Source organism: Lissotriton vulgaris, chromosome 12, assembly GCF_964263255.1.
Source record: "Lissotriton vulgaris chromosome 12, aLisVul1.2, whole genome shotgun sequence".
Lineage (NCBI taxonomy): Eukaryota > Metazoa > Chordata > Amphibia > Caudata > Salamandridae > Lissotriton > Lissotriton vulgaris.
Window position 1 is genome coordinate 82,401,480 of NC_141700.1, and position 8,746 is coordinate 82,410,225.

The 8,746-nt window shown below is 48.2% G+C and overlaps 1 protein-coding gene across 1 annotated transcript in view; it reads right to left on the minus strand.

Annotated features, from left to right (window-relative positions):
- NRTN (neurturin) overlaps positions 1-8,193 on the minus strand; it is a 183,439-nt gene extending 175,246 nt beyond the window's left edge. Inside the window, exon 1 of the mRNA XM_086947252.1 lies at positions 6,284-8,193. The gene's annotated coding sequence lies outside the window, so the exon portion shown is untranslated. The remainder of the gene's footprint in view (positions 1-6,283) is intronic.
- Positions 8,194-8,746: the final 553 nt, after the last annotated feature.

Below are 8,746 nucleotides of genomic sequence, written 5' to 3' on the forward strand. Positions count from 1 at the left end.
GAAAACGGCTCTTCCATAGTTAATCCAAGAACTATTGCCCCTCCAAGAATTACACTACGAGTGAAAACCCCTCTTACATTGTTACACTAAGAGCTATTGCCCCTCCCTAAAAGTTAAACTAAGGGTAAAACCCCCTCTTCCATAGTTACACTAAGAGTGAAAAACCCTCTTCCGTAGTTACACCAAGAGCTATTGCCCCGCTCTAAGAGTTACATTGAGAGTAAAACCCACTCTTCCCTAGTTACACCAAGAGGTATTGCCTCTCTCTAAGAATTACACTAGTGGTAAAAAAGCTGCTTCCGTAGTTACACCAATAGCTATTGCCCCTCTCTAAGAAGTACACTAAGAGTGAAAACACCTCTTTCATAATCACACCGAGTTATTGCCTTGCTTAAAGTTCCTATCTTTAAACGCAAGAAACACGGCGGTTTGAGATTTTCCTTTCTTGCCCCTTCCCTTTGGAACTCGCTCCCTCTAGGTATAAGATCTGCTTCCTCCTATATTCGTTTCAGGTCCCTTCTCAAAACTAATTTGTTCTGTAATGTTTATCACTAACACCTTTTGTTCTGTGGACTGTTTTCCCCCTTGTGCTCGAGCGCCAAGAAACCGTCTGGTGTTAGTTGCGCTTTAGAAATATTTTTTACATTACATTATATTCTCTAAGAGTTACACTAAGTAAAAACCCCTCTTCTGTAGTTACACCAAGAGCTATTGCCCCTCTCTAAGAATTACACTAGTGGTAAAAAAAAAAACCTCTTCCGTAGTTGCACCAAGAGCTATTGCCCCTGTCTAAGTGTTACACTGAGAGTAAAAACCCCTCCTCAGTCGTTACACCAAGAGCTATTGCCCCTCTCTAAGAATTACACTAGTGGTAAAAAACCCTCTTCCGTAGTGACACCAAGAGCTATTGCCTCTCTGTAAGAATTTCACTAGTGGTAAAAACCCTCTTCAGTAGTGACACCAAGAGCTATTGCCCCTCTCTAAGAGTTACAAGAAGTAAAAACCCCTCTTCCTTGGTTACACCAAGAGCTATTGCCCACTCTAAGAGTTACACTAAGAGTGAAAAACCCTCTTCCGTAGTTACACCAAGAGCTATTGCCCCTCCCTAAGAATTACACTAGGGGTAAAAACCTATCTTCTGTAGTTACACCAAGAGGTATTGCCCCGCTCTAAGAATTACACTAGGGGTAAAAAACCCTCTTCCGTAGTTACACCAAGAACTATTGCCCCTCCCTAAGAGTTATACCAAGGGTAAAAACCCCTCCTCCATGGTTACACCAAGAGTTATTTGCCCCTCACTGAGTTGCAATGAGTTTGAAATTTGATTTTCCAAACTAACATATACATTTATCGTGTCAACTCCAATATCGTGTTAAAGTTTGCTGTCTACAGTTCAACGAAGTGAAGATTTCTCACACACTGTTACATAAAGCTACTGAGAGTGTACCCATGTTGTGCGCTCTGACAGCGAGTGAATGCCTCTCTCCACTACTACTCAGTGTTCAAGCCCCATATCTACAGCTACACTTCACGTGGAAACCTCTCATACACAGAGATCAGCACAACGTTTTGTACACAGTTACACAGTGTTTACTTCCATATCTAAATAACACAACATAACAGGTAAAACCCCACAAATAAACTTACAGGGATAAAGTTCTCATACACAGTGGCTCTGAAAGGATGTATGTCTGGTACAGATAGGTACACAGCGGTAGCCCCACACTCACGCCTTCACACTGAGTTAAAGTCCAGAACGTGTAATGCACATCACCATAGGTTATATGGAGGTTTACTTCCTCCTTCCCACACAAATACACTGTTAGATCCTTCACCTGAAGTTACTACAGGACTTAAATCCCCTAACAACAGATACACCGAGGATTAGGTTAATTTCTAGGCCTGGGCGGTGAACTTCGCTCCGTTCGCGGAGTTTGCGGAGTTTTCTGCACTCCGCAGAGTTCGCGGAGTGTAGAAAACTCCGCTTCGTGATGTGCAGCAGGGATTTTTCCTAGCTTGCGAACTGTAAATTTGCGATAGCGAATGGTAAGTTCGCGAGCACGAGCTGCCGCTCGGGAAGAATTTCTACCCGAGCTGCAGGAATACCAGCACAAACTGCAGTTCGCACTGCACTCTGCCACTCGCGGAACTTAGCTGAGTTCTTTTGTAACTTTGTGGCGTACCGCGTAGCAAAATTCTGCAAACTACGCCCAGGCCTGTTAATTTCCTCACAATTAAATACCCTCATCTACGGTTACACCACGAGTTAAAGGCCCACCCCCAGAGTAGTAAAGAGCACTCACTCCTTCCTTCACAATTACACAGAGATAAACTCCTCGCCTACAGTGTACACAAGATTTAAAGTGCTTCACCCACAGCCACATGGAGGTTTAAGTCCCTCCCTCCCATTTACACAGTTAAATGCCCTGGTCTGCCGTTGCCCGCAAGAATTAAGCTCCTCCCACAGAGTCGTAAAGAGGCTTAGACTCCGCCCCCAGTGTCACTGAAGGAGCAGGGGTGTGCACCCGCAGTGTTGTTGCTACACATGGTGAAGGCACTGCGCGTGCTCCCTGGCTCTTCTCACATCTGGTGTGTTCATAGCATCGTTGAGGGGTGTGAGGCATGACTACCCCGCACAGGGCAGATTCCACACCCTAATCAGACCATCTGGAGTTGTATCTCCAAAATTGGGTTTGTTCTAGGGTGCCTTTAAAAGCAGGGATGAACCTCCTTACAACAGGATCATGTTCTGCACAATATCTAGGGGACGTCAGAGCCCTGCGGCCAGATGTCCAGGACGCACCTTCTAGCCTGGTTTGGTTTTCTTTCAAGGTTGTGGTTTAATCTCTGCCTGGTGATGTTAGATCATCGTCCTTTATGATGAAGTAACACCGCAGCGAGGAAGGTTTTGATTTCAAGACACCACGAAAGCCAGAACTGCTGGGGGACACCTCATTATAGGGGGGGGGGGGGGGGGGCAGCAATTTTCCTGGCTGGGATTTGATTGGTTCAGATGCTCCGTCCATCACCACCCCCCTTTTGTACCGGGATTTGGAATAGACCCTATACAACGAGCCCCCCACTAAAGTTCCTCAGTTCAGGCCAGAGAGTGGAGGCGGTGCTCATCACAGGTAATAACAGGGCTGGGATAGCACTTGCGCTCAAGCGTGGAGTTCAGGGGTCACACGCTGACATTTTACCGGAAGTGAATGTAATTGGAAAGGCTGAGGACCAACAGGAAAGATGTCACCTTCTTGGTGTTAATTGTGCATCAACCGACCAGGGGCGGCCTTAGGCATGTGCAATCTGTGCACCTGCACAGGGCCGCCAAACCCCATGGGCTACCACGCCAATATATATCCTTAATATAATAATCCTCTGAGGATGGATACATATTTGCGTGGCGGCCCCTGGCAGGGATTTGGCGGCTCTGGCTCTGTTCCACTTCCAAACACCCTGACCCCCCCCCCCCCCCCCCCCCCTCTTCACTGGCCTCCGCGCTCTGCCCCGCGCGGACCCCCTCTTCCGGGGCCCCTACCTACGCTCCCTGCCCAGGGCCACCATGAGCCTAGAACAGCCCCTGAACCGACAAGCCAGTGTGCTTCTTTTTCTGGAAAAACTTCATGGCGCATGATGTAGAGAGTTTCGAAGTTTCAGAAGCCCCCACAGAGTCCCCAACACTCAAACCCCCCACCTACCCCCCAAAAAATGCCTTGGTTGTCTCTTAGTGTATACCAAGGGCCACAGGATTTATGCGATCGTGCGGCCACAATGATTTTTCACATAATTATAGATTTGCCGCATTTGCCACATACTCCATCATCTGCCACATAATTTGGCTTTTCTTGCTGCATAATCTATTTAACCCTGCCGCATAATTTGGCTCTCTCCTGTCGCATAATTCCAGTGGCTTTATGTATACCCCTCAGTCAGAAAATGAGGTAAGTAAGAACGCTGCCCCGGTAACCTTAGGTTTGTAAAATCCCTGTGTCTCTGAACAGAGACTGACCCTGCCTCAGCCCTTCTGTCCCTTACCATGGCTACCCAGGCATTTCCCCAGTGGGGTTGCTGACTAGGGAGTTGCTTTTAGGATTGTGTAGGCTGTGTGGCCACATTCTAGTCAGGCCCTCCTGCGGTGTGGGGTTGTTTCGAACATTTTTATGAAGGTATATGGGTTTCTAGTCCAGCTCTGACTTTCAGTCAGAAGTTCTCCTTCGCCTCTGAAGCCAGTCCCCCTTTAAACACTGGCGTAAAATAAAACTCCCCGAAACCACCATTAAATGCATGCATTACTAGAACCAAGAAATAGCTATATACATATATGTCAGGTTGAGAAAAAGAATCCTGTTCAATTGACCAAAAAAGGCAACCGCACTAGGGACCCTTTTCGGAGTCGAGAGAAATGCGAAATCACGTAACCTTCCTCGTGGTAAACAAACACATTCCCCAACAAGTACAGCGCTTATTCTGAACCGCCCGCCCCGAGGCGCTGCGCGAGCCACGCCCCCTTACTAAACGCCCGCCAGAACAGCCCTGTTTTCCCGATTCCGCTTCTAATACAGCGCAGAGCGCGGAGAGGCCGGGCAGGCGACGGCCCTGGGTCCATGGGCACAGCGCTTGCCCACTGGCACTCGGGTGGGTGGGTGCTGGGGGTAAACGCCAAATTACACAACCCTCTTTCCACACGCGGCATACGAAAGTACTAGTTGAAAAATAATTAAACACCTGGTTTCTGTGTGTAACATAACCTAGCCAAAGAGTTTGAAATGTTCAGCAATTACACTTAACGGCGTTAATAAAAATTATTTGATTAACACTAATAGTAAAAGTATATTTTGGACATTAATAATTATTACCATATTATGAATAGTGCTACAATGTCGCTTCCAGGCGCCCGGAAACAATGGACAGAGGCAGGCACGGCCGCTGTAAATGTACGATTTTGCAGGTGAAGCGTTTTTCAACATAATTATGTATTTGCCACGCATGCCACATATTACACCCTCTGCCGCATACTTTTCCAGATTGCACTGAAGTAAATCCGTCTCGGATGGATACAAAGATACCTAAAGGTGAGGCGTTTTTGGCGCACAGCGGCAACCCCTTTCCAAAGGGGAAACGGGTTACCTTTCAGGTACCACGGGTTGTGGGAAGGTAGCAAACTGGTACTAAAAGGTCAAACTTTCGCCCAGTTGGTATTAATGTGTGCTTAGGTGACACGGTAGTGAAAACGCACTGTCACGGATTGCACTTTGCCGCATTATCCTGCACAATGACACTTGTATGAGGGGAAAAACATAAAAACGGAATCTGGTGGTCTGTTTTTAATAATAATCGAGCAAAGTTTGATAAAGCGAGATTCGCCCAGGGGCAGGACAGTCCGTGCTGTTCACACATACACGGATTTTCCACTGAAACGCACGCTGTGCCCTAAAAATGTAAGAAATTTCATAAACCGTGATGCGCTATCAGGGGGGTTAGTGGTTACGTGAAAAATACACCATTATTTAAAAGATATAATTTGGGGTTTTCTGGAGTAAAAGAGCCCTTGAACTCTGGAGGCTGCAAACTAGACGAAAAGAGCGGCAGTTGGGCGCTTGGCGTCTGTGAGGCGCTGACAACCTCTAGGCGCTTTCCACGTTAGAAATAGGAAGCCGCAGAGAGGAATGCCCGAAGGGGCAAAGCATTCCAGGTCTGCCCTCAGAGCCATGCGACTTGGATTCTTCTAATCCCGGCTACGTCACTGACCACACTGTGTGAGCTTCTGTAAAACCAGCTATCTCCCAGCACCTCGCTTCTTTTGTCTGGCACGCTGTGGAAGCAAAATAAGCGCAGCACGTCCTGTAAATATGCCCCATATGACAATTACTGGATATATACATCCTGAGTTTGTAGGAAGACGAGTTTATCAGATTTCATAATTTCAAGCGGCAGTTTTGAAATTACAAGGTTTTCAGCTATCAAGAATGAAACATAACATAACACAACAAATACACATATATTATATTTAAGTCTGGCCAAGTTCCCGACAGTGTATCTTGAAGATTAAGGTTCTAATTTTGGCTTCTCCAGTTGAACACAACGTGTGATCCTCAGCATCCTTTCGCTGTTAAAATATCCGAGAGCCGGGCTGGGTACCAGTTCAAGGCGCTATATCTACAAACTGTACATTTCCTGAAATGCCATAAAACCCGAAGGTTCGAAAAAGCCCCAGGGAAGCCCATCACGCATCAGGCTTCAATCAACCAATAAACAATAATAAATATAGAAGCGACACACCCACCTTTAGCCCGGGAGTCGTCTTCTGCGTGGGTCCAGGTGCGGGAAGCAGCGGGGGCGCTCGTGCGTCAGCAGACAGGGGTGCCTCGGCTGGCCCATGCCACCCATTGGGTGGGCACAGGACCCCGCTCCTCGGGGGTGGAATGCGGATCAGCCCTTCAGCTCAGAGCCTCTGCGCCCCTTCAGCGGGTCCTCCTCAGCGCTGGCCCCCATGCTCGCCAGGTGCCCCACACCCGGCCTCCGGGCACTGCATGCAGCCAGCATGGGAGGGAGCCCGCAGGTCACAGCCCCCTCGGGGGAACCACGTGCCTGCACCTCCCAGGGCTGCAGCGGTGCTTACATTAACCTGTGCTCCTTTGGGGGATCGCGTGCCACCTGTTGGGTCTGTTCTTTGCACCCACACGTGTTCTTGGTGGCTCGTGCGTCCAATTGTTTCTAGATCCAAACGCCTACTTATGGTGGGAAATCCAAATATTGCTTTTTTGGTTTCAAGCTCCCAGATTTCTTGGTCTGGATAGCGCCTCTCCCATCCACTGATAGCACATCAAAACCTCGCCCGATCTAGAACCCCCAGGTGCAGAGTTCTGGAAATGACGAGTCTGACTGATTAACGTTCCAAATCAGAATTCTGGTGCAGCAAGGTTCTGATATCACACTCCAGACTTCGTTGAGAGTTCTACTGTCGAATTCCCAGTGCTACATGAAGGTTCTAGACTCATTGCCGAACTCTAGAGTGAGATGAAATCTGGACTCGCTTACAATGTGCGAATAGCAGTTTTAATATGAGTTCAATGTTCTGATGTCATCTTCTCGGTTCTATTGAGAGGTTCTAATGTCAAATTCCAAGGTTTGTTTCTAAACTCAAATTCCAGATCAGCAATAAGGCTCTGTAATCAAAATCCAAGCTCTAATTAAGATTATAATGAGTTCTAAACTCTCCTGCAAAGTTCAATTGCACGAATTCCCATCACTCCAATGATCTGGGGCTCAGTTTCGCGGTCTGCTGCAGGATTGTAATTCCCAAAGCTATCATCGCTGACAATGGTCATCAATGTTCCTAATCAATTCTAGCAACCAGGGTTCTAATGTCGATTTCCCGTCTTTCCTGTAAGGTTCTAATTTCGAATTCTGGGCTTTCTTCAAGGTTCCAAATCAGAAGGCTGATATGGTCAATAGTCTTCAGTGTCCCTACGGAATGCGTCTGGACGCCAAGGTTCTAATGCGGAATCCATCTCATTGTTTCAACGTTCTAATATCGAATCCAGAGCTCTCTGCAGGGTTCCAATGCAGATTGCTAACACTAACCAATGATCTTCAATGTTCCCAAGGAGCGCTTCCGGAATCCAAGGTTCTAAGGCGGAATTCCTCTCACTGCTTCAATGCATTCAGAGCTCTGCAGGGGTTCTGTGCAGAATGCCAACCAGGACAATGTTCTTCAATGGTTTTACTGAATCGTCTGGAAATCGAGGTCTAATGGCCAGTTCCAATCCCTGTTGCAGGGTTCTACTATAGAATAAAACGTTCTCTGGCAGGCTCCAGTGCCCCCACACTAATATTGGCAATGGTCTCCTGCGTTCTAAGGGGTCCTTCTGGAAGCCAGGTTCTAGAGCCGAATTCCCAACAGTGCTGCAATGGCTTCCCTGCTCCGGATGAAGGGGCAGGGGTCTAGGGGAAGCCCTGGGGGAGTCCCTGACAGCTCCCCTGCTGCGTCCTGCCCCAGCACAGCCAGATCCCTGCTCAGCACTCTCCAGCAGTCCTGCCAGGGTCCTCCTCTCTGCCCAGACCGCAGTAGCTTTCCTGGAAGAGGTGCCCGGCACTTTCTCCGGCCTGTTTTCTCCTGGAAGGAGGGGCGGGCGCAGGAGATCGTGTGAAAGATTTCCTGCTGCCGGATAATTGCTCCCGAGGAGTGTCCCCTCTGCCTCTTCTCTGCCCTGACTCTCCTGTGCGAGGCTCCTCCCCGTCCATCCGGGGCTCGGATTACCGGGGCAGGCAGGCGGTGTCTGTCTAATGCGGCTCAGACAGGGCACCCTGCTCACCGTGCACGCGGCGGCCAGGTGAAAGGCGGAGCGGGAAGGAAGGGCTGCCTGGGACGTGCTCTTACATAAGACACCCACCACTCAGATAAAGACCCTTCACACATCTATGAAACTACAAGACTGTCAGCTGTGGTAATATTGAACTCAATTATCGACCCTAGAAGGATGAGAGGCGAAGCCACTCTTGAGCTAACTTGAAATTCAGACGTACAACGCTCAGCCACGGTCACTTTAACCTTCTGAGCTGCACTCCCTATCAAAGAAATACAGGACGCACGGCGATTCAAAGTAACAGGTAGACGTGGTGTCAGATTTTCAACATTTACGTAACACAAGTGACGCGTTTAAGTGCCTCCTGTCCTTGGCGGTTTTAATAAGAAGTGGTACAAGTAGCAGAACTCAAACCAATCGTACTCATTTCATTGATTTAT